The sequence below is a fragment of the Symphalangus syndactylus genome, chromosome 5 (assembly GCF_028878055.3).
Source record: "Symphalangus syndactylus isolate Jambi chromosome 5, NHGRI_mSymSyn1-v2.1_pri, whole genome shotgun sequence".
Classification (NCBI taxonomy): domain Eukaryota; kingdom Metazoa; phylum Chordata; class Mammalia; order Primates; family Hylobatidae; genus Symphalangus; species Symphalangus syndactylus.
Genome location: NC_072427.2, coordinates 38,580,538 through 38,604,650, shown reverse-complemented (window position 1 = coordinate 38,604,650; position 24,113 = coordinate 38,580,538). Strand labels below are relative to the sequence as shown.

The 24,113-nt window shown below is 41.3% G+C and overlaps 1 protein-coding gene and 1 long non-coding RNA gene across 17 annotated transcripts in view; one reads left to right on the top strand and one right to left on the bottom strand.

Annotated features, from left to right (window-relative positions):
- Window positions 1-24,113, bottom strand: part of LOC129482354 (uncharacterized) — a 110,929-nt gene that overhangs the window by 29,261 nt on the left and 57,555 nt on the right. The window contains exons 6-7 of the long non-coding RNA XR_010120699.1: window positions 20,265-20,551; window positions 19,023-19,091 (exon numbers count right to left, since the gene is read on the bottom strand). This is a non-coding gene — a long non-coding RNA (uncharacterized lncRNA). The remainder of the gene's footprint in view (window positions 1-19,022; window positions 19,092-20,264; window positions 20,552-24,113) is intronic.
- The window catches only part of IQCH (IQ motif containing H), a 256,651-nt gene that overhangs the window by 195,142 nt on the left and 37,396 nt on the right, over window positions 1-24,113 (top strand). Inside the window, exon 19 of one of the 16 annotated variants that reach the window (XR_008657668.2) lies at window positions 13,316-13,567. The exons of the other annotated variants lie outside the window; for them this stretch is intronic. The gene's annotated coding sequence lies outside the window, so the exon portion shown is untranslated. The remainder of the gene's footprint in view (window positions 1-13,315; window positions 13,568-24,113) is intronic. 16 annotated transcript variants of the gene reach the window in all.

Genomic DNA, 24,113 nt, shown 5'->3' with positions numbered 1-24,113 from the left:
GAAAGGAAGTAAGACTTGTCACAAAGTACAAATTGTGAGGAAAGACGAAAATGGAGGCCCTGATATATACCATAGTATATCCCATAAAGTCTGAAAACAATTTCTAAGGGTTTCTAAATACAGCATATCAGCCTAGAATTTTAAAAATCTGAAAATATTTTCATTGCAATGGCAATGGGTTCTGGCCCCAGTCTTTCCACTAACTAGTGTGATACTGTAGACAATTCACTTGACCTCTCTGAGCCTTGTTTTTTTTTGTTATCAACTGGTAAATTCCTGCCCTCCTCCTCACAGTATGTTCTGAGAGGCTGAGCAGATATAAGGTGCTGTTCTTATTAAATCAAATGGCATAACCACATGTAAAACTGTCACAGGAGCCCTCAGCAGGTTCTCAAACTGTGAGTCGAATCAGAATTGAATTAGCATTATTTTTAAAAGTCACTGAGCGTTATCATCATCTCAAAGTGATATATAAGCATCAAAAATGAATACATTTATTTCAGAGAATGGAAAAACCAAAGTCTACAGAAATATCATAATTCCTTCTTGTTCACTGCTATATACCCAGCACCTAGCACCCTGTCTAGCATATAATAGATGTTCAATAAATATTTATTAAATGAATGAATGAATACTTCTCTCTGAATCCCCCTCTAGTACTCTCATTTGCAAGATCTCCCTATCTCTGTTTTCAAGATATACAAGGTATTCACCAAGGGAGCTCAATGAGATTTACTTTTTCTCTTTAGGGAAGGTATTTTATTTATATGGAAGAAGGCTAACAGAGTATATCTAAATTAAAATTTAATAGGCCTTTGGTATAAACAGAAGTACCTATTATTCAGTGTTTTAAAGTGCTATAGTGGGCAGATTGTTAATAACAGGCTAATACCTAGTGAAGGGAAAATACATCCCAAAGGACTTTGAAGCATTAAAGTAAAAGACCTTCTCCCTTTAAAAGGTCTGTATCTTTGTGTCAATGAAAGAGACCTATAATATGCAAGTAATAGTAATGATGATGGCAAAGATGGTGACTTCTATAATAAGCACATGGGCAATGATGACAGATTTTTCCAGTGAAAATTACAATTCTGTTTCTTAACATTGATAGTGCAGATAAACTAGTAGCCAACTTTGCTATGTCTATATTACCATTTGTGACTGTCCTTAAATGTTTGGTTAACCCCCGTTACACTGTAAACCTTGACATTGAGAAATATTGAACCCAAGCCTAAACATCAGCTCTTGGGTAGGATTTTGGTTGATCTACATATAACGGACCTAATTCCTCTGTTTACATCAGCTGTTCCCCCAGGACTTCCTCAAAAGATGCCCATTCTCATCATGGAGCTCTTTGCGTCCTTTCAAATGAAGCAAACTGTATGGAGTTTGGGACTTAGGGATCTTTAACTTGAATCACCAGAAACATGGCCAGGGCAGGGAAAATCTGGACACTCACACTGCACCCTGCTGTCTCCAGCAGGTACTACATTTCTGCAGGACTCAAGAGGGCAGGAGGTAGGAAAAAAGGAAAAGGCTCCCTACTAATGCCAAGAAAGACCATAAGATTCTTCACCTATGAGCATTTATAGCTTGCCCCAGCATCCCAAAACAAAGCTGAAAGTTGTTCCTACTTCCAGCTGTCACCTGTGGTCAACACTTTTTATGTGATAAATTTTCTCTTGCAAAATTGTCCTTCTCCGATCCCAGCTTTATTGAGGTATAACTAACCCAAAAAAAGTATTTTTATTTAAGGTGTACAACATGATATTTCAATATAATATACCTTGTGAAATGATTACCACGATCAAGCTAATTAACATATCCATCATCTCACTTGGATACGTGTGTGTGTGTGGTCAGAACTTAAGATCTACTCTCTTAGCAAATTTCAGGTATATAATATGTGGTTATTAACTATAGTCACCATGCTATATGTTAGGTCTCCAGAATTCATTCATCTTATAACTGAAGGTTTGTACCCTTTAACCAGCATCTCCCCATTTCCCCCACCTTCTGACCCCTGGTAATAACTCATCGACTTTCTGTTGCTATAAGTTTGACTTTTTTGGATTCCACATGTAAGTGAGATCATGCAGTATTTGTCTTTCTGTGTCTAGCTTATTTCACTTAGCATACTATCTTCCAAGTTCATTCATATTGTCATGAATGACAGAATTTCCTTCTTTTTTTAAGGCTAAATAATATTCCAATGTGTATGTACATGTATACATATGATACACACACACCACAATTTCTTCATCCTTTCATCTGTCATCAGCTGACACTTAGGTTGTTTCCACGTCTTGGCTATTATGAATAATGCTGCAATGAACATGGTAGTGCAGATATCTCTTCAAGATTTTATTTTCTTTGGCTATGCACTCAGAAGTGGGATTGGTGGATCATACAGTAGTTCTGTGTTTAAGTTTTTGAGGAACCTCCATACAGTTTTCCACAGTGGCTGTACTAATTTACATTCCCACTAACAGTGTATAAGGGTTCCCTTTCTCCACATTGTCACCAACACTTGTCTTTTGCCTTTTTTTTTTTTTTTTGAGACGGAGTCTCACTCTGTTGCCCAGGCCAGAATGTAGTGGCATGGCTCACTGCAACCTCCGCCTCCAGGGTTCAGCGATTCTCCTGCCTCAGCCTACTGAGTAGCTGGGACTACAGGCACACGCCACCACGCCCAGCTAATTTTTGTATTTTTAGTAGAGATCCGGGGTTTCACCATGTTAGCCAGGCTGGTCTCGAACTCCTGACCTCATGATCCACCCGCCTCGGCCTCCCAAAGTGCTGGGATTACAGGTGTGAGCCACCACACCCAGCCTTCTTTTGTCTTTTTGATAATAGCCATCTGAAGAGGTGTGAAGTGATATCTCACTGTGGGTTTGATTTGCATTTCCCTGATAATCAGTGATGCTGAGCACCTTTCATATACCTGTTGGCCATTTGTATGTCTTTAAAAAAAAAGTCTATATTCAGGTGGGGTGTGTAATGCCTGTAATCTTAGCACCTCAGGAGGCTGAGGTGGGCAGATCACTTTAGGCCAGGAGTTTGAGACCAGCCTGGCCAACACAGTGAAACCCTGTCTCTGTTAAAAATAGAAAAATTGTCAGGTGTGGTGGTGCAAGTCTGTAACCCCAGCTACTGGGGAGGCTAAGGCATGAGAATTGCTTGAACCAGGGAGGCAGAGGTTGCAGTGAGCCAAGACTGCACCACTGCACTCCAGCCTTAGTGAGATTCTGTCTCAAAAAAATAAAAGTTCGCAAGACAATCCTGAATCACCCCCTCCCAGCATATGGCACCACTGGTTGCTTCTCTCATTGATCATGTCCACAAGACTCTCCAGAACACACAAGCTTGGTGGCTCCATGTTCAATAAATGCATTATCGAGACCCACTGAAGGAAGCCGACTGCTCCTGCAGGACCCAGGAGACACCCCAAATACTGTGAGTGCCCCAACTGCGGAAGTAGGAAAGGGAGACCCTCCTCTCCCGAACACACACCCCCACACTGGAGAAGCTGAAGGTCTATTTGCTGGAGAAGTTTCTCACTTTACCTGCAGCTCAGTCAATTTAGAGAGCCAAGGGAAATACAGGAGTAGAGGAAGAAGCAGAAAGGCCCTGGGAGCTCGCTGCATCCCCTAGCAGCCCATTTCTGCCCGGCACCACAGGGATCCATCAGGAAGGTGGCCAGAGGAGCAGGGGGTAAATCTCCACAGGGAGAAGAAATTCTCTACCTGAAGTTTGTAACAACTTGAACAGGGTGAGAAGCCTCCTGGCGAGAACTCAAGGGAGGGCACAAATCCAGTGTGCAGACTCCATATGCAGGGGAAGAACCAAGCCCTTTTCTTTCTAGCCTAGGACAAGTTTTCAAGCCCATCTTGCCATCTGCCTGGAAAGAGACTCGGGGCTGTTGTGGAGAGGCATGGTGGGAGTGAGACTCGCCCTTTGGTTTGCATGGGAGCTGGGTGAGGCCTGTGACTGCTCTTTCCCCCACTTCCCTGACAACCTGCATGACTCAGCAGAGGCAGCCATAATCCTCCTAGGTACACAACTCCAGTGACCTGGGAACCTCACCCTCATCCCCCACAACAGCCGCAGCAAGACCTGCCCAAGGAGAGTCTGAGCTCAGACACGCCTATGCCCACCCCACCTGATGGTCCTTCCCTATCCACCCTCGTAGCAGAAGACAAAGGGCATATAATCTTGGGAGTTCTACAGCCCCACCTACTGCCAGTCCCTCTCCACACTACTATAGCTGATGCTTTCTGGAAAGCGCCACCTCCTGGCAGGCGGCCAACCAGCACAAAAATAGAGCATTAAACTACCAAAGCTAAGAACCCTTATGGAATCCATTGCATCCCCCCGCCACCTCCACCGGAACAGGGACTGGTATCCACTGCTGAGAAACCCATATAATACACGGTTCACGTCACAGGACTCTATGCAGACAACCCCCAGTACCAATCCAGAGCCGGGTAGACTTGGTGGGTGGCTAGACCCAGAAGAGGGACAACAATCACTGCATTTTGGCTCACAGGAAGCCACATCCATAGGAAAAGGGGGAGAGTACTACATCAAGGGAACAACCCATGGGACAAAAGAATCTGAACAACAGCCTGCAGCCCTAGACCTTCCCTCTGACAGAGCCTACCCAAATGAGAAGGAACCAGAAAACCAACCCTGGTAATATGACAAAACAAGGCTCTTCAACACCCCCAAAAAGTCACACTAGTTCACCAGCAATGGATCCAAACCAAGAAATCCCTGATTTACATGAAAAAGAATTCAGGAAGTTATTAAGCTAATCAGGGAGAGATCAGAGAAAAGCAAAGCCCAATGCAAGGAAATCCAAAAAATGATACAAGAAGTGAAGGGATACGTATTCAAGGAAATAGATAGCTTAAAGAAAAAACAATCAAGAATACAGGAAACACTGGACACACTTTTAGAAATGCAAAATGCTCTGGAAAGTCTCAGCAATAGAATTGAACAAGTAGAAGAAAGAAATTCAGAGCTTGAAGACAGGTCTTGGAATTAATACAATCTGACAAAGACAAAGAAAAAAAATAAGAAAATATGAACAAAGCCTCCAAGAAGTCTGGGATTATGTTAAATGACCAAACCAGAGAATAATCAGTGTTCCTGAGGAAGAAGAGAATTCTAAAAGCTTGGAAAACATATTTGGGGGAATAATCGAGGAAAACTTCCCCAGCCTTGTGAGAGACCTAGACATTCAAAAACAAGAAGCACAATGAACACCTGGAAAATTTATTGCAAAAAGATCTTTACCTAGGCACATTGTCATCATGTTATCCAAAGTTAAGACGAAGGAAAGAATCTTAAGAGCTGTGAGACAGAAGCACCAGGTAACCTATAAAGGAAAACCTATCAGGTTAACAGCAGATTTCTCAGCAGAAACCCTACAAGCTAGAAGGGATTGGGGACCTATCTTCAGCCTCCTCAAACAAAACAATTATCAGCCAAGAATTTTGTATCCAGTGAAACTAAGCATCATATATGAAGGAAAGATACAGTAGTTTTCAGACAAACAAATGCTGAGAGAATTCGCCATTATCACGCCACCACTATACAAGAACTGCTAAAAGGAGCTCTAAATCTTGAATCAAATCCTGGAAACACATCAAAACAGAACCTCTTTAAAGCATAAATCACACAGGACCTATAAAATAAAAATACAAGTTAAAAAGCAAAAACAAAATCAAAGTACACAGGCAACGAAGAGCAGGATGAATGCAACGGTACCTCATATTTCAATACTAACATTGAATGTAAATGGCCTAAATGCTCCACTTAAAAGATACAGAACTGTAGAATGGATAAGAACTCACCAACCAACTATCTTCTCCTTCAGGAGACTCATCTAACACATAAGGACTCACATAAACTTAAAGGGGTGAAAAAAGGCATTTCATGCAGCCAGACACCAGAAGCGAGCAGGGGTAGCTATTCTTGTATCACACAAAACAAACTTTAAAGCAACAGCAGTTAAGAGACAAAGAGGGACATTATATAATGGTAAAGGACCTTGTCCAACAGGAAAATAACACAATCCTAAACATATATGCACATAACACTGGAGCTCCCAAATTTCTAAAACAACTACTAATAGATCAAAGAAGTGAGATAAACAGCAAAGCAATAATAGTGGGGGACTTCAATACTCCACTGACACCACTAGACAGGTCATCAAGACAGAAAGTCAACAAATAAATAATGGATTTAAACTATACCTTGGAACAAATGGACTTAACGATATATATAGAACATTTCATCCAACAACCGCAGAATACACATTCTATTCAACAGCACATGGAACTTTCTCCAAGATAGACCATACAATAGGCCATAAAACGAGCCTCAATTTAGGAAAACTGAAATTATATCAAGCACTCTCTCAGACCACAGTAGAATAAAACTGGAAATCAACTCGAAAAGGAACCTGCAAAACCATGCAAATACATGGAAATTAAATAACCTGCTCCTGAGTGAGCACTGGGTCAAAACAAAATCAAGATGGAAATTAAACAATTATTTGAACTGAATGACAATAATGACACAACCTATCAAAACCTCTGGGATACAGCAAAGGTGATGCTAAGAGGAAAATTCATAGCCCTAAATGCCTACCTTAACAAGACTGAAAGAGCACAAACTGACATTCTAAGGTCACACCTCAAGGAGCTAAAGAAACAAGAAAGGAAATTACCCAGCAGAAGAAAGGAAATTACCAAGATCAGAGCAGAACTAAATGAAATTTGAAACAAACAAACAAAAAAAATACAAACAATAGGCCAGGCACAGTGGCTCATGCCTATAATCCCAGCACTTTGGAAGGCCAAGGCGGGCGAGTTTGAGACCAGCGTGACCAACATGGAGAAACCCCATCTCTAGTAAAAATACAAAAAAATTAGCTGGGCGTGACGGTGCATGCCTGTAGTCCCAGCTATTTGGGAGGCTGAGGCAGGAGAATCACTTGAACCCGGGAGGCAGAGGTTGCAGTGAGCTGAGATCACGCCATTGCACTCCATCCTGGGCAACAAGAGCAAAACTCCATCTCAAAAAAAAAAAAAAAAAATGATAAATGAAACTAAAAGCTGGTTCTTTGAAAAGATAAATAAAATTGATAGACCATTAGCAAGATTAACCAAGAAAAGACAAGAGAAAATCCAAATAACCTCACTAGGAAACGAAACAGGAGATATTACAACTGACACCGCAGAAAGATAAAAGATCATTGAAGGCTACTATGAACAACTTTGCGCACATAAACTAGAAAACCTAGAAGAAATGGATAAATTCCTGGAAAAATACAACCCTCCTAGCTTAAATCAGGACAAATTAGATACTCTGAACAGACCAATAACAAGCAAAGAGATTGAAATGGTAATTTAAAAGTTACCAACAAAAAAAGTCCAAGACCAGATGTATTCACAGCGGAGTTGTACCAGACATTCAAAGAAGAATTGGTACCAATCCTTTTGACACTATCCCACAAGATAGAGAAATAAGAAACCCTCCCTAATTCATTTTATGAAGTCAGCATCACCCTAATACCAAAACCAGGAAAGGACACAACCAAAAAAGAAAACTACAAACCGATATCCTTGATGAACATTGATGCTAAAATCTTTAACAAAATACTAGCTAACCAAATCCAACAACATATCGAAAAGATAATCCACCATGATCAAGTGGGTTTTATACCAGGGATGCAGGGATGGTTTAACATACACAAGTCAATAAATGTGATACACTACATAAACAGAATTAAAAACAAAAGTCACATGATCATCTCGATAGATACAGAAAAAGCATTCGACAAAATCCAGCATTCCTTTATGATTAAAACTCTCAGCAAAATCGGCATACAAGGGACATACCTTAATGTAATAAAAGCCATCTATGACAAACCCACAGCCAACATAATACTGAATGGGGAAAAGTTGAAAGCATTCCCTCTGAGAACTGGAATAAGACAAGGATGCCCACTCTCACCACTCCTCTTTAACATAGTACTGGAAGTCCTAGCCAGAGCTATCAGACAAGAGAAAGAAATCAAGGGCATCCAAATTGGTAAAGAGGAAGTCAAACTGTCCCTGTTTGCTGATGATACAATCATTTACCTTGAAAACCCTTAGGACTCCTCCAGAAAGCTCCTAGAACTGATAAAAGAATTCAGCAGAGTTTCCAGATACAAGATTAATGTACACAACTCAGTAGCTCTTCTATATACCAACAGCGACCAAGTGGAGAATCAAATCAAGAACTCAACCCCTTTTGCAATAGCTGCAAAAAAAAAAAAAAAAAAAGAATACTTAAGAATATACCTAACCAAGGAGTCAAAAGACCTCTGCAAGGAAAACTACAAAATACTGCTGAAAGAAATCATAGACGACACAAACAAATGGAAACACATCCCATGCTCATGGATGGGTAGAATCAATATTGTGAAAATGACCATACTGCCAAAAGCAATCTACAAATTCAATGCAATCCCCATCAAAATACCACCATCCTTCATCACAGAATTAGAAAAAACAATTCTAAAATTCATATGGAACCAAAAAAGAGCCCAGATGGCCAAAGCAAGACTAAGCAAAAAGAACAAATCTGGAGGCATCACACTACGTGATTTCAAACTATACTCTAAGGCCATAGTCACTAAAACAGCATGGTACTGGTGTAAAAATAGGCACATAGACCAATGGAACTAAATAGAGAACCCAGAAATAAACTCAAATACTTACAGCCAACTAATCTTTGACAAAGCAAACAAAAACATAAAGTGGGGAAACGACACCCTTTTCAACAAATGGTGCTGAGATAATTGGCTAGCCACATTTAGGAGAATGAAACTGGATCCTCATCTCTCACCTTATACAAAAATCAACTCAAGATAGATTAAGGACTTAAACCTTAGAACTGAAACTGGAAAAATTCTAGAAGAAAACATTGGAAAACCCCTTCTAGACATTGGCTTAGGCAAGGATTTCATGATCAAGAACCCGAAAGCAAATGCAATAAAAACAAAGATAAATAGCTGGGACCTAATTAAACGAAAGGGCTTTTGCACAGCAACAGTCAGCAAACAGACAACCCACAGAGTGGGAGAAAGTCTTTGCAATCTATACATCTGACAAAGGACTAATATCCAGAATCTACAACAAACTCAAACAAATCAGTAAGAAAAAAACAATCCCATCAAAAAATGGGCTATGGACACGAATAGACAGTTCTCAAAAAGAAGATATACAAATGGCCAATAAACATATGAAAAAGGCCAGGCTTGGTGGCTCATGCCTGTAATCCCAGCACTTTGGGAGGCCAAGGTGGGCAGATCACCTGAGGTCGGGAGTTCGAGACCAGCCTGACCAACATGGAGAAACCCCATCTCTACTAAATATACACAATTAGCCAGGCATGGTGGCGCACACCTGTAATCCCAGCTACTCGGGAGGCTGAGACAGGAGAATCACTTGAATCCAGGAGGCAGAGGTTGTGGTGAGCCAAGATCATGCCATTGCACTCCAGCCTGGGCAACAGGAGCGAAACAAAAAAAAAAAGAAAAAATGCTCAACATCACTAATGATCAGGGAAATGCAAATCAAAACCACAATGTAATATCACCTTACTCCTGCAAGAATGGCCATAATCAAAAAATCAAAAAACAGTAGATGTTGGCATGGATGCAGTGTACAGGGAACGCTTCTACACTGCTGGTGGGAATGTAAACTAGTACAGCCACTATGGAAGACAGTGTGGAGATTCCTTAAAGAACTAAAAGTAGAACTACCATTTGATTCAGCAGTCCCACTACTGGATATCTACCCAGAAGAAAAGAAGTCATTATTCAAAAGAGATACTTGCACATGCATATTTATAGCAGCACAATTCACAATTGCAAAATCATGGAACCAACCCAAATGCCCATCAGTCAACAAGTGGATAAACAAACTGTGAGATATATATATATATGTATAGTATATATGTATTATATATATATATTCCATCATATATAATACATATATATATGATGGAATACTATGCAGCCATAAAAAGGAATGAATTAACAGCATTTATAGTCACCTGGATGAGATGGGAGACCGTTATTCTAAGTGAAGTAACTCCGGAATGGAAAATCAGACATCGTATGTTCTCACTGATATGTGGGAGCTAAGCTATGAGGACTCAAAGGCATAAGAATGATACAATCGACTTTGGGGACTTGGGGGGAAGAGTGGGAGGGGGTGAAGGATAAAAGACCACAAATATGGTGCAGTGTATACTGCTCGGGTGATGGGTGCAGCAAATCTTCACAAATCACTACTAAAGAACTTACTCATGTAACCAAATACCACCTGTACCCCAGTAACTTATGGACTAAAATAAAATAAATAAATGCATTATCGTCCTACCTCCCACATATTACCTTCATTCCTACAATTTGCTTTTCCTTTTTTCTCTGCTGATATACCACTTCGCTTCCTTCAAAACATATTTCAAAGTCCAGCTCATCATGGATCCCCCTTAAAGTGCCACTTCATCCTCTAGCCTTAGCTCAGATCTGAAGTATAGCACTGATGGCCAGAGTAATTACGAATGATAATATTAACTACTTATTGTATTTTTGTCATGTGCCAAGCACTCTGTTATGTATTTTAGTAACCCTAATCTTCACATCCTGAGAAGTATTATTATCCCTAATTTACAATTGAGGAAACTGAGGCTAGAGTGACATGTTCAAGGCCACATGAACAGCTATTATGTGGCAAATACAGGGTTCAGACTGTGACTTATTTGGCTGCCAAGCCTGTGTTCTTTCTCTCACAACAAATACTCACTGTGGTACTGCACTGGATTGATAGTGACTTGCTTTGTAAGTATCTCCCCCCCACCACCACTATCACCAAAGAAAACGTATGTTTCTCTTATATGTCCTCAATATGCTTGTTGAATTGAGTTGAACAGCTTAAAGCCAAAAAACACATCTCCTATTTTTTTAATATATTCCATCCTTGTGCTCAGCACACATAAGGTAATCATTAAATGTTAATGACTAAGTGAAATGGAATAAAATCAGTGTTGTGGTAGCCATTTTTAAGCTTTAAGAGTTTAAATGTGCAGCCCATAGACAGCACCACAGCTGGGAGTGCCATATTGCCATTAAGCCAGAAGGTGGATTCACGGGATGGAAACATTGAAAACAGACACCACAAGAATGGTTAAGTCAGTTTTCCAAACCACTTTCTACAAGTAGCTACTGCTTTCTCCCCCATAATAATTTCACAATGATTAGCCTGCTAGGTGAGAAATCCCAGGCAAAAACCTGCATCTCAGCAGAGTTTAGGGCAACCACTTCAGTAATGGGTCAAGGTGGGAGGTGATGGGGACAACAGGTAGAGTCATTCCCATCTAGCTGGTCAAAAGTGTAAGATAAATGCCATCGAGACACCTATTGTGGGCTTTATCTTTCAAGATAAATGCCTTTATTCTTATAATTAGCTTGATAAAATGCAATCTCACATTCCAACACATATGGATATCAAAATGCATATTTGGTGAGGAATGGTGTCTTATGCTACCAATTTCTGCTTCCTTTGCTCATAGCACAAAATTTCAAACTTTTTTGCCAAAACCTTACTATGTAGCTTTTTAACTTAATTAAATATATAGGCAATTACTGACACCATCTGTCTTCATAGAAAAAGAGTAAGAAGTGACACAAAAGCCTGGGATTCTGAAGAGGATGTTTAGCAAACAAAATCTTCTAGTTCCACTACAGTAATATTTATTTTTAAGAGCCCTTCTGTCATTTTAAATTATTTATGTTTCTTAGAAATAATGAATTTGAATTATACTTGGAAAGTGGTGGCTTTGATATGATTTTTTTAAAAAGTAAATATCAGATAATCCATTGCTTTTTCAGTAAAACAAAAACTTAAATCGTTGAACATCTGTTACTAGTACAGTCTAACACAGCACTTAAAATCCTTTAAAATCCCTGAAAACCTTTATCAAGTTACATGAATCTTTTGTATAAATGGAACTGTTTTAGCAATATGTATATTCCTTTAAACATATATTTTGCTTTCTTAAACATAAGATTCATTGTGTTCCCTATTGTTCTGAGCCCTTATAAATAAATACATGACATTGCTTCTCTTCTTAAAGACTTTGTCTTCCCCTGTCATGTTACATTCCTATCCCACCCCAGAATACCTACCTTATGTCTGGTTTTTTTTGTTTGTTTTTGAGATGGAGTCTTGCTCTGTCCCCAGGCTGGAGTGCAGTGGTGCAATCTCAGCTCACTGCAACCTCTGCCTCCTGGGTTCAAGCAATTCTCCTGCCTCAGCCTCCCGAGTAGCTGGGGTTACAGGCCTGTGCCACCACACCAGGCTAATTTTTATATTTTTAGTAGAGACAGGGTTTCACCATGTTGGCCAGGCTGGTCTCGAACTCCTGACCTGGTGATCCGCCCGCCTTGGCCTCCCAAAGTGCTGGGATAACAGGCGTGAGCCACCGCACCTGGCCTGTTTTTTAATCTTTGTAGATGTCTCCACAAATGTCTTAATATGTAAAAGCTATTAAACCAACAAACTGGAGCTTGATCAGGTAGTCAGGAACCAATAGAAGTCCAAATAATGCAACAAAATTCACCTTCCATACAGAGGACACAGGTAGTAAATATAAAGAAGAACATGGAGTTTCCCTATCATTGGCAGTCACCACCAGGGAGGACAACTGTGTTCCCCTGCAGCTTTTCCCCAGAATTGGAGGGAGCATGTTTCAAATGCCACGTGGCAGCAACTAAGTTCCGAAGTCAAATAGAAGTGTGCAGGACACAAGGACACTTCTAAAGAGGCTCAATAGAAAGACATTTCTCAAAGAAATGGCACTGTGAAACTTCTATTCATATGAAAGACTTATGGCATACCAAAGAATATGTTATCCCAGATTTTGGGGGGAAGCACCAATGTATATATTTTATATTTTTTATTCACTTGTTAAAGAAAGAAATTTGAAGAAAGTAATTTCATGATGATTTTCTACAAATTGCTTCAAAGATTCTGTATTTAATGCTTAGCAGATACAGGTAGAGCTAAAACTAAGAATTTACACTTATCTGCCATGACTCAATAGCGTTCTAGTGTATTCTCCTGAGAGGAAGCTATACATTAAGAAACAATGCATTGAGTTTTAGAAGAGGTAAAGGAGAAGGAAGGGGAAAAGAGGAAGAGAGGAAGAAAATACCACCCTTAATGCCATTTCTTTCATTTGCTAGAAAACGAACCCAGGGACAAATGGCATCAGAGGGGCCTGTTCATTAAAAGCAGACTCTGAGGTGGAGCTCAGCAGAGCAGAGGCCTACCATAGCGGCAGAGCCCGGACAGGTCAGCCGGGACTGTAGAACATTTACTCAGGTGGAACTCCAGGGTGCCTTTCAGCCAGCAGCTACTCAATTGAAATTTTTCCCAGGGCCCTAAAGCTCCACCCACGTTTCTGGAAAGTGCTACAGGACTTTTATCGATCACAGGTAGGAACCTTGGCTTTTTGCCTATACTGAAGGACTGTGTTTCTTTGTCCTTATACAGCTGCTATATCATAGGCTCTCAAAGTGCTTTAGAGATAAATAATGGGAAAGGTGAGACAGAAAGGTGTTAAGTGACTTGCCCAAAGTCCCACAGTAAATCACAAGCCTTCCCTGGCTTCAGAGCTCTGGTAATTGGGGGAGCTTCTTGCTGTGGCTGCCAGCATCACAGTGCCCTCTCACATTCTGCCAAGCGTTTGTTTCCCTCGCCAGGCTGAGAGCAATCACCAGAGTCAAGCACAGTAGAGAAAACCTGGCCTTTTGGGTTAGGCAAACCTGGATCTTTGTCCTTGCCCTGCCGCTGAGCTGTGGAACTTGGCACGTTTCTTGGGTTCTTTGAGCCTCAATTTTCCCTTCATAAAATGGGAGTATGAATACCTACCCCAAAAGCTGTTCAGAGGATGACATAAGCAAATACCACAGTGCCTTGCACTTAATAGGCCCTTAATCTACATCAGTGTCCCTTCCTCTTTCCTTTCCCAAGTCTCCCTCCTTGAGTCTGTCCTACATGGTAGCTGCAAGGCAGCTTTCTAAAGATTGCTGCCATCCAAAAGGATGTCCTATTAGCCTGACAGCATGCTGAATCTTTCAAACACGAGTCTGTAGGAAACAGTGGCAAAGTCACGGAATCCAGATTCATCTCTCAGATAACTGAATCCAAAAGGTTCCCTTATGATAAGCATGTAGTACCTGGGATTCAACCCTCTACCATCACCAAATTAGTCAGGATGTATTGGATTATTGGGTTAACTTGATGGGGTTGAGGAAGTGTCCCCATGGAGGGCATAGAGCTTGCAGGGAGCCCCACACCATAGAAGGAGGCTAGAGTGCTTGGAGTCCCCTTGGGTGAGCAACCGGAGGACAGGAGGAAGGTGGAAACATCTGGGACAAAGCTTTCCTGAGCCACCGGCCCACTACCTGAGCAGCCCCTTCTCTTCTGGATTTGACCATGTCCAGTCCCTCTCAGTCCAGGAGCTGATACAAAGTAAAAGCCTGCTGTGGTGAGTTCAAGCAACAGATTGCCTTTTAGAAAGTGGCACTGTCCCCAGAGCCGAGTCTTTATGCTGATGGAGCCAGATTTATGCTAATAGATACTCTTTCTTCCAGATCATGACTGCTTATGGTATCCCATATATTAACCCTCACTGGGCATTGGTTTGCTTTCATGTCTGTAGCAGGTATTTTTTACCCATACATGGCAAAGCTTTTTAAGGTTTAGACTAATACCTATAATAAACTCAGAAGGTGGTTTGGGAGGTAGCTTATCACAGGTTCCCACACTTAGTCATCATTCACACACTCAAACAAGTGGCCATATACATTGTACAGGTATCCATCCTAAATGACTCTGTGTGTGTGTGTGTGTAACAGCTTTAGTGAGATACCATATACCATAAAATTCACACTTTTAAAATATACATTACAATGGTTTTTAGTATATTCACAGAGTTGTGCAACCATCACCATTATCTAATTTTACAACATTTTCCTCAACCCCAAAAAAGAATGCTGTACACATTAGAAGTCACTCCCCATACCTCCTTCCCCACAGCCACTGGAAACCATTTTCCATCTCCATGGATTTCCCTATTCGAGACATTTTATATAAATGGGATCATACAATAGGTGGGCTTTTGTGACTGGTTTCTTTCAGTTTCTATAATGTTTTCAGGGTTCCATCATGTTGTAGCACATATCAATGCTTTGTTCCTTTTCATGCCTTAATAATGTCCCATTGTACAGCTATACCACATTTTGTTAACTTAATCATCAGTGAATGGATATTTGGGTTGTGTCCACTTTTTGACTGTTATGAATAATGTTGCAATGGACATTCATATAAAAGTGTTCACATAAACATGTGTTTTCATTTGTCTTGGTTATATACCTAAGAGTAGAACTGATGGGTCAAATGGTAACTCAAAGTTTAACTTTTTTAGGAACTGTCAAACTGTTTTCCAAAGCAGCTGTACCATTTTGCCACCTCACTAGCAGTATATAAGGGTCCCAATTTCTCCATATCTTTGCCAACACTTGTTATTGTCTTTTTATTTCAACCATCCTTGTGGGTGTGAAGGAACATCTCTTATCTGTGTTTTCAAGGAAGATTTTTTTCCCCTTGTGTTATTTTATTGGATCACCCAGCAAATATTGATTGGGCACTACTTCTATCAGGAGTGCTGTGCTGGGTGTTGTACAGGATGTAGGTATGAAAAAAAGAGGTTCTTGTTCACAGTATCATTCTCCTCTCTAGGAATTTCCCAAAAGTAAATAACCTTGCCTTGAATTTGAAATCAAGGGCTCTGAACTCTGGTCTGAACTCTACTCCTGACCAAGTCTCTTCCCCTTGTGAGCCTCATGCCTGGGGTTTGAGGGGACTGGAATAGACCAACTCTTAAGGCCGTAGCTCAGACAGTCCATATTTCTTGCCTATATATTCTGCAACCAAGGTTGTTCTTTACTTAAAAATTCTGGTTTCCTGGAACTGTCAAAGAAACTGGGAAGGAAAGGGGAACTCTTCAGCCAACTCATTGCACTGATTAGGGCCAATGCCACATGCTCATCCTTACTGAGAGAGGATTTTGCTTTGCACGATGGTCATCAAAGGCTGTTCATAGGAATCTTCCCCAATGGGATCCACAGAACAGGAGCTCTTCTGCTTTGAAAATCCTCACAGAAGCCTTTTGGAAATCATTTGAAGTGACAGTAAAGGAGCACTTCTCAACTAAAAGAATCCTTCACCAGCCCTGCCATTTATAGCATGGAAATTAAAGAGGGAGAATAACTATCTACAGTATGGGATTACTATATTGAATTGCCATGGAAGGCGCATATACAATTACTAGTCCTAGAAACCTGAAATAGGTTATAAAAATTGTGTTTTCATGTTTATTATAAATTAGTGCTTAATGTCAAAATAAGAAAGCATTCCAAAAATTCATAATAAAAAAGCAAAGAAATGCTTAAAAATAAATGAGTATATTCTGTATCTTTATAAATAATAGTTGGGCCATTGGTCTTGAAAGTAATAGAGGGAGGGTCATAAATGCATGGAGGCTGCAAAAGAAACTCAGAAAAGGAAGCAGAGAAAGCAAGAGTACATTAAAAGATTTGTGATATTTTTAATAAAGGTGAAAAATATAAATACAGCTGCTGATGATGAAAGTTTAAGTTTCAAGATTTTCCATGTTTGATCCTCAAATTAATTTTAGATATAGTTTCTGCATATCCTGAACGAATTTCCAAAGTCGCAGAGAAACTTGGCACTCTGAAGAAATTGATCTACTAATGCTGGCAATGAAGTGTCATAGAAAGAACTAGCCTGGAAGTCAGGAACTTGGGCTTTGATTCTAGTTCCTCCCCTAAATGTGGGACCTGAGAAGTCATTTCACCTCTCAGAGTCCTCACCCATAAAATGAAGAGATGAGAAGGATGGAGGTCATTCTCAGTCAGCCAGGACAGTACTAGTTAAGACCTCCCTGAGCCCTGAGTATTTTTAGTTTTAGAGATTCCATCCTACATCATATCAAATGTATTCAAATACATTTCATGTATTCCATGAGGATAATCATGGAACATGATTTAGACATAACTGTATTAGTGTTGTGTTGTACCTGACCGACATGTTCCATTTGGTTGATATTTTTAAAACATTGATATTTTGCAGTTTTCTTTTCATATTTGGGAGCCAGGAACTTTTTTTTCAGAATCCAAAAGTTTTGAAGGCCTTTGAAAATCATGGAAGCCTTAGGTATGCCTGGCCCTGAGTGCTAAGTGGCAGGGCACAGATGGTTTGCAGCCTCTTACCCCACCAACTCCAAACACCCCATAGAAGGCAGTGTCCAAGGGGATTGGTACAGAGATGGAAGCTCTAGTTGCTCAAAGATAGCTTCATGGAGCTGTGATTTAAGTCATGCCCAAAAAAGTTGAATAGGATTAATAGAGACAGAGGGGAAGGCCTCTAAGCTGAAAACCAAGAGGCTCAATTGCTGACCAGGGTGACTGCCCTGTACAGCCACAACTGCTGTTCTTCACTTCTCCAAGAGACTGGGCTATCCCAGCAGCTGCCACCAGGTGGCAACAAGCCAAGCGGCTGCTCTCCCCCTGCCTATTGATTTAGGCGGAGGGCCTATTGCATCTTAATGTCATGCAAACAACTCTTACCAAATATCATAATCACATTAATATTTTACTAATTGAAAATTCTTACAGTGGGGTGTGCCAACTCCTTTAAAATTAAGCATGAGGTGTGTTGTTTACCACAATGGAGAGCTCCATGCTGTCTGGAGATTCAGTGATCCAAGTGGGAAAAAAAAAGATGTCATTTAGTAACTGCCTAAGAAAACGTGTTCTGTTTATAATAGCTGGGATTCTGAGGCCTGTATTTAAATAGCATCTGCAAAGAGTTAAATGCGCTCCCTGTCTCTGAGAAGCAGGGAAGAACACAGAAGTCAAGAACCAAGTGAATTCTTACACCTGCTCCAACTCTGCTCCCAACAGTCAGATGGGGAAGAAGAGGTCAGGACCCAAAACAGATTTGTGTCTGCCAGGCCTCTGTAGTAACAGTCTCACACGCTATCTCATTTAGCCACTGAATCCACACATATCCCTCAGGGATAGGTCCCATCAGGACTATATTAATAGACAAGGAAATAGGCCCAGAGAGGGGAAAGAAGTTGCTTAAGACCACAAGGCCAGCACTCCCAGCGAGGTCCTGTGACTCTGGTCCAGGGCACTCTCTGTCCTGAGAAAGCCATCCACCTCTCCCAAGCCATGGTCCCCTCCAATCCCATTACTCTCAAGCTGCTGTCACTTCTTTTCCCCTACCAAGCTGCCCCCGTCCTTCTCCACCTTACTGCATCTTAGCCTAAATGTGATGAGAAGTGGACTGAGCTGCTTCTGCCTTGTCCCCTGGGGAAGGCCTCAGGTCCTATAGACCTCACTTCTCACCAACCCAGGAGAATCTTGAGCCCCAGGCCCAGAAGTGAGAGCAGAGAAAAAGCTGCTTCCCTCCCAGGAACTGATTCTGTTTTATCCCTAGAGCCTAGCCATGCACATCCTCCTGATTTTACAGCTGCAAAAGGAGAAAAAGTTCCTGAGATTTCAACCCACCCTCTATAACATGCTTTAACGAAGGCATCTCAAACTTAACCGATCTGAAATCTTGATTTTACCCTCCAAGGTATTTCTCTGGCATTCTGCCCCAGTGGGAAATGGTAACGCTATTCTTCCATTTTCTTCGGGGTGGAAGTTTTGGAGATACTTTTGGCTCCTTTTTCTCATACTGCACATCCAATCCATCAATAAGTCCTTTTAGTTCTACTTTTGAAAAATATCTATAATACAACCACTTCTCCCACCTTCCAGTTACCAGTGCGGTCCAGCCACCATCATCTCTTACCTCAATTACTGCATGTCTTCCTAACTGGACTCCCTGTTTCCATCCTTGCACCCTCAGGGCCTCTTGTCACTGCAATTAGAGTCACATAAGTTAGCTCACATCACTCCTCCACTCAACACTCTCCAGTGCATTCCCAGCCTCCACAGCTGTAAAAAGGAAATAAGCCCTTGGCTCTGTACTTAGCCAAACCAGTAAAACAGAGGGAACCATGGCCTACCCATGGCTGTATTCTTTACCAACCAGAGGAGCTGGGCAGGTGACTGAGCACTTGGTCTTACTCTAGAAAAAATCAAGTGGTCCAATGCTGGATTTTCTGTTGAATTGGGGCTGTGAATGCTGTGAACATGGGCAGAGAGGTGACTCACACATCCCTTGGCCAACCAACTACTAAGCATGATGGGCCGTGTATCACAGTTCGCCCTGAAGGCCGGATGCCATTTCTGGCGTGGGTGAATTCTTGGTGCTGCATGTCTCAGAGTTAGCTTATTTGGAGGGCCTGTCTTTTTAAAAATTCTCGGCAATATGATAAATATACACAATTCCCTGTTAGCCTCATAGATACATCTGGAGGCAACAGAGGGAGGATTCACCCAGACTACTATCCCCAGTGAGTGATTAGTTAAGGAAAGTGTGGCCCAGAGAGGCAACTTCTTTTGGGCCACAGATATTTGTCTCAGACCCTGATACCAAAAGCTGGGGCCTTTAGTGGGTCATTTATCCTGTCTGAAATCTCTGGTTCTTCTTACAAAGAGAAAAAGAGGAAGAAGAAGACAAGAAAACTTAGAGATGAGTCTGCAGAGCATCTTTGGATTCATAAAGCTCTGAAATCCTGATTCTTCAGTGAGTGTTATTTGATCTATAAATTAGTCTCTGAGTCCCATACATGCCCTGATGCCCAAGGAGAAGGGTAGCAAGAGGCGACACTAAACCGTTTGCTAAGAACTGTATTTGCACAGAATGTAGGGCCTAGGCACATCTGCCCACATCTGTGTGCTCTGCCACACATTCATCCCACCTGTCACCAGAAAGAGGCAGAAGTAGCAGGGGTGAGCAGGCAGCCTCCATCTGCCGAGAACACCTCAGGCAAAAAGGGCTCAAGACTGGGCTTCTCTCCCACCCCTCCCCACACAGAAGCATGTCTCTACATTGTCATCTCAAAGCTTGCGGCCCAGATCCTGGGAACAGAACAATTCTGGGCAATCTGACCTCTGCCTGACTCCTGCCCTGTCTACTGGCTCTCACCTGCCCAGGCCTCCAAATGCAGCTGTGGTTCACACGGCATCCAGCACAGTAGCAGCTGAGGAAGGCAGTGGAGAGCAGGGGCCTCTGCAGCACTTCTGCCCTCCCCACCCCACTGGCCCTGCTCCTTTGCAGGTTACAATGCACTTCTTTACAACCAATCCAATAGAAATAGAATTCAGCCAGGCACAGTGGCTCAGGTCTGCAATCCCAACACTTTGGGAGGCCAAGGCGGGAGTATCATTTGAACCCAGGAGTTTGAGACCAGCCTGGGCAACAAGATCTTGTCTCTACAAAAAAGAAAAGAAAAAAAAATAGCAGTGTTTGGTGGTGCAAACCTATAGTCCTAGCTACTCAGGAGGCTGAGGCAGGAGGATCGCTTGAGCCCAGGAGCTCAAGGCAGCAGTGGTTTTATTATTATCTTATTATTAATACTTTCTTATTAATGAGATACTTTAATAATAACTTATAATAACTTCTTTTTTACATCCTTAGTCTTCAAAATCTGGTGTGCGTTTGTACCATTTCAAGTGCTCAATAGCCACATGTGGCTAGTGGCTACCATATTCGATAGTGCAGATCTAGAATATACATGAAAGTCTATATACAGTTGCAGTTATCATGATTCTGCTAATGTTAACATTGGCCGGTAACATTTTGTTATATTCTCATCTAGTCTTTTCTACATATATTAGTTTTGCAAAGCTGAAGTAATGTTGCTTATGGAACTTACTATCCTCCTTTTGCTGTTTTGTGCATCTTCCTAAATTCATCAAAAGTTACTCACAACCACTGTCTCTAATTATATCAGACTATCCCATCACTTGGATGTGTCTTAGTCTTTTTAGCCACTGCCAAAATGTTGGACAGCAACAGTGTTTCAGTAATATAAGTAATACTGAGATGATTATTTTTTGTATTCCTTGTGCTCTTAAGACCTTGATATAAATCTCTCTAGCATACTAACCATGTTTAACAAAGTGACCTTTAATCAGTCAAACAACTGGCAACAAGTGATTTCTGACTCACAGCTGAGACACCTTAGGTTCTCATCACTCACCTTTGACACCTGGTTCTGCAACCTAGGGCAACCACTTCACTTTTCACACCACAGTCGCTCCATTTATAAACTAACTGTATTAAGTGATTTTTAAGGGTCTTTCCAGCCCTAACCTTCAGTGATATTTTTCCCTCACCCTTGCATCTAATCAATTAACCTGTCAAGCCAGTTATTATAAGTTATCATAAGCAAGGCATGTCAAAGCCACCACATAAACATTTTAAATTCATCCAAGTCTCCCATGCCCACTCATAGTGCTTTGTTCAGGCCCCCATCATTGCTCACCTAAAGTGGGACAAAAGTACCTAGTGCTGAGAGATTAGATTCTAAAGTTATCATCAGAGTCCCAAATCAAGAATAGGATTAAATGGGCTGGGCTCGGTGCTTATGCCTGTAATCCCAGCACTTTGGGAGGCCGAGGTGGGTGGATCATTTGAGGTCAGGAGTTGGAGACCAGTCTGGCCAACATGTTGAAACCCCGTCCCTACTAAAAATACAAGAATAGGATTAAATGAGAGGTGTGAGAACACATGGGCCTGGCACAGAGGAGGTGCTCAGTGAATATTTGCTGCATTTGAATCTGAAACTAGCCTCAAGTGACGCACCTGGATCTCATTCCCTAAAAGTTACGGAAGAGGAGTTCACAGTGAAACACTGGAATTGCGAATGCACCCTGCTGCATGCCTTGCCCCAGACACTAGGTGCTGCAGGAAGACAAAGACTTGGCAGCATCCCCTAAAGGGCTGACAGTCTAGAGGGGGAGATAGGAACCCCTGTGCACAAACAAGCATGCCTCAGGCGGTGTCTTCAATGGAAAGACCAGATGGAGAACAGAACAATTATCTGAGCAAATCAGGCAAGCCTGCTGTTGAGGAAAAGGCTGAAGAAAATTTGTCCTCCTGTTTCCTTTGAGAACCAAGGGGTTAGGGCAGCCAGAGGAGGCAAAAGCATTTCAGCTCTAGAAACAGAGTTCTGGTCTGTGCTATATGATCTTAGGCAAACTATGAGGCTGCTTTTTTATCTCAGTATCTTCATCTGTAAAATGGAGACAGTAATACCAATCTTGCACAAACCTACCCGCCTACTGGATTGAGTTGTGAGGTTGAATAGAACAATTACCTATGGGGAAAACAGTTATTAAACGGGTGACCTAATAGCTAACATAGACAACGGACAATGTGCCTCCTAAGAATCTGCTCTGAAAGGAAATGTTTAGTCATCATAAAAAGCATCTGTAATGAACTTTGTTTAATTTTATTTATTTCCCTATTTTTATTAAATAGACTTGGGGTCTCATTATGTTGCCCAGGATTGTCTCAAACTCCTGGCCTCAAGTAGCTTCCTGCCTCGGCCTCCCAAAGTGCTGAAATTACAGGCATGAGCCACTGCACCTGGCCTGCCTTATAAATTATAAAGTTCAGTAAAGGTTGGGTGCGGTGGCTCATGCCTGTAATTTCAGCACTTTGGGAGGCCGAGGTGGGCGGATCACAAGGTCAGGAGTTCAAGACCAGCCTGGCCAAGATGTTGAAACCCCGTCTCTACTAAAAATACAAAAAAAAATTAGTCAGGTGTGGTGGTGCACACCTATAATCCCAGCTAATCCAGAGGCTGAGGCAGAGAATTGCTTGAACCTGGGAGGTGGAGGTTGCAGTGAGCCGAGTTCACACCACTGCACTCCAGCCTGGGCGACAGAGTGAGACTCTGTGTTAAAAAAAAAAAAAAGGCAATTTCATGTGCATTTGTTTTGTTTCCAAAACCCTGTCAGTATTATCATTTGCTCCTTTTACATTCAAGGATACTGAGATTTTGCTCCTTTTACACTTAAGGATACTGAGATTGAGAGAGCTTAACCAACTCATTGCAGTTCCCACTGTGAGGTCCAGATTTAAGCTCTCTGACTCCATGGTTCTCACTCTTTCCCCTACACTGTGCTGCCTTCCTATTAAAATCCTTATTACCAAAGCATTAATATTATTAACATAAATATTAATAATGTTTGTTATATATGTTTCCCTTTGATCAAGGACACTAAAACCTCAAAATAGAAACTCTGAAAAAAAAAGTCTGACATGCAAGAATAGCAAGCTCACTTTCTCATATTAAGGGAAAGTAGATGATTTACATTTCATGCCATACAGCAGGAAATATTTAAGTTGACAAATAGGATATTTACAACTGCAACAGATACTTGGCAGTTAGTTTTTAACAACTGTTGCAAATGTGATTTATTTGCTATTATAAAAGGGCATTACTGTGTGAATATGACTCCTGAAATTAGCTTCAGTTTAGCAAGGGGCCTTGACAGCTTGACCTCTTAATATCCTTATAATGACGCTATTTACATTCAATGCTTACTCAAGTCACTCACTGCTAGATTTGTTTGAGAGGAGTCCACTCTAGGGCAGATGTATTATGTATTTTAACACACAGAGTTGGTGAGCGGGGTAAATGTAGGCCTTCTAAGAGGAAAAACTGTTTAATCAAGTCTTCATGAAAATGTGTGAGTTTCCAACTTCCTACAGTGAAAATGCATTATGCTAATTACAGCATACTCCAGAAATACTTCATGTTTTCTCCACAAGACATTTTCATGGCATGTCTTATATTAAACACAAACGTTCTGATCCTCTGCAACTTTAGTTTTTAATTTCACTGGAGAACTGTTACACAGGTTAAGGATTGGCTGGGCCAGGATCAGGGAATGGGAAGAAGGTAGACTTGGAGCCAGGTAGAATTGGATTCAGATCCCAACACCACCACTTCGTAACTCAATGGACTTGGGTACCTCCCGG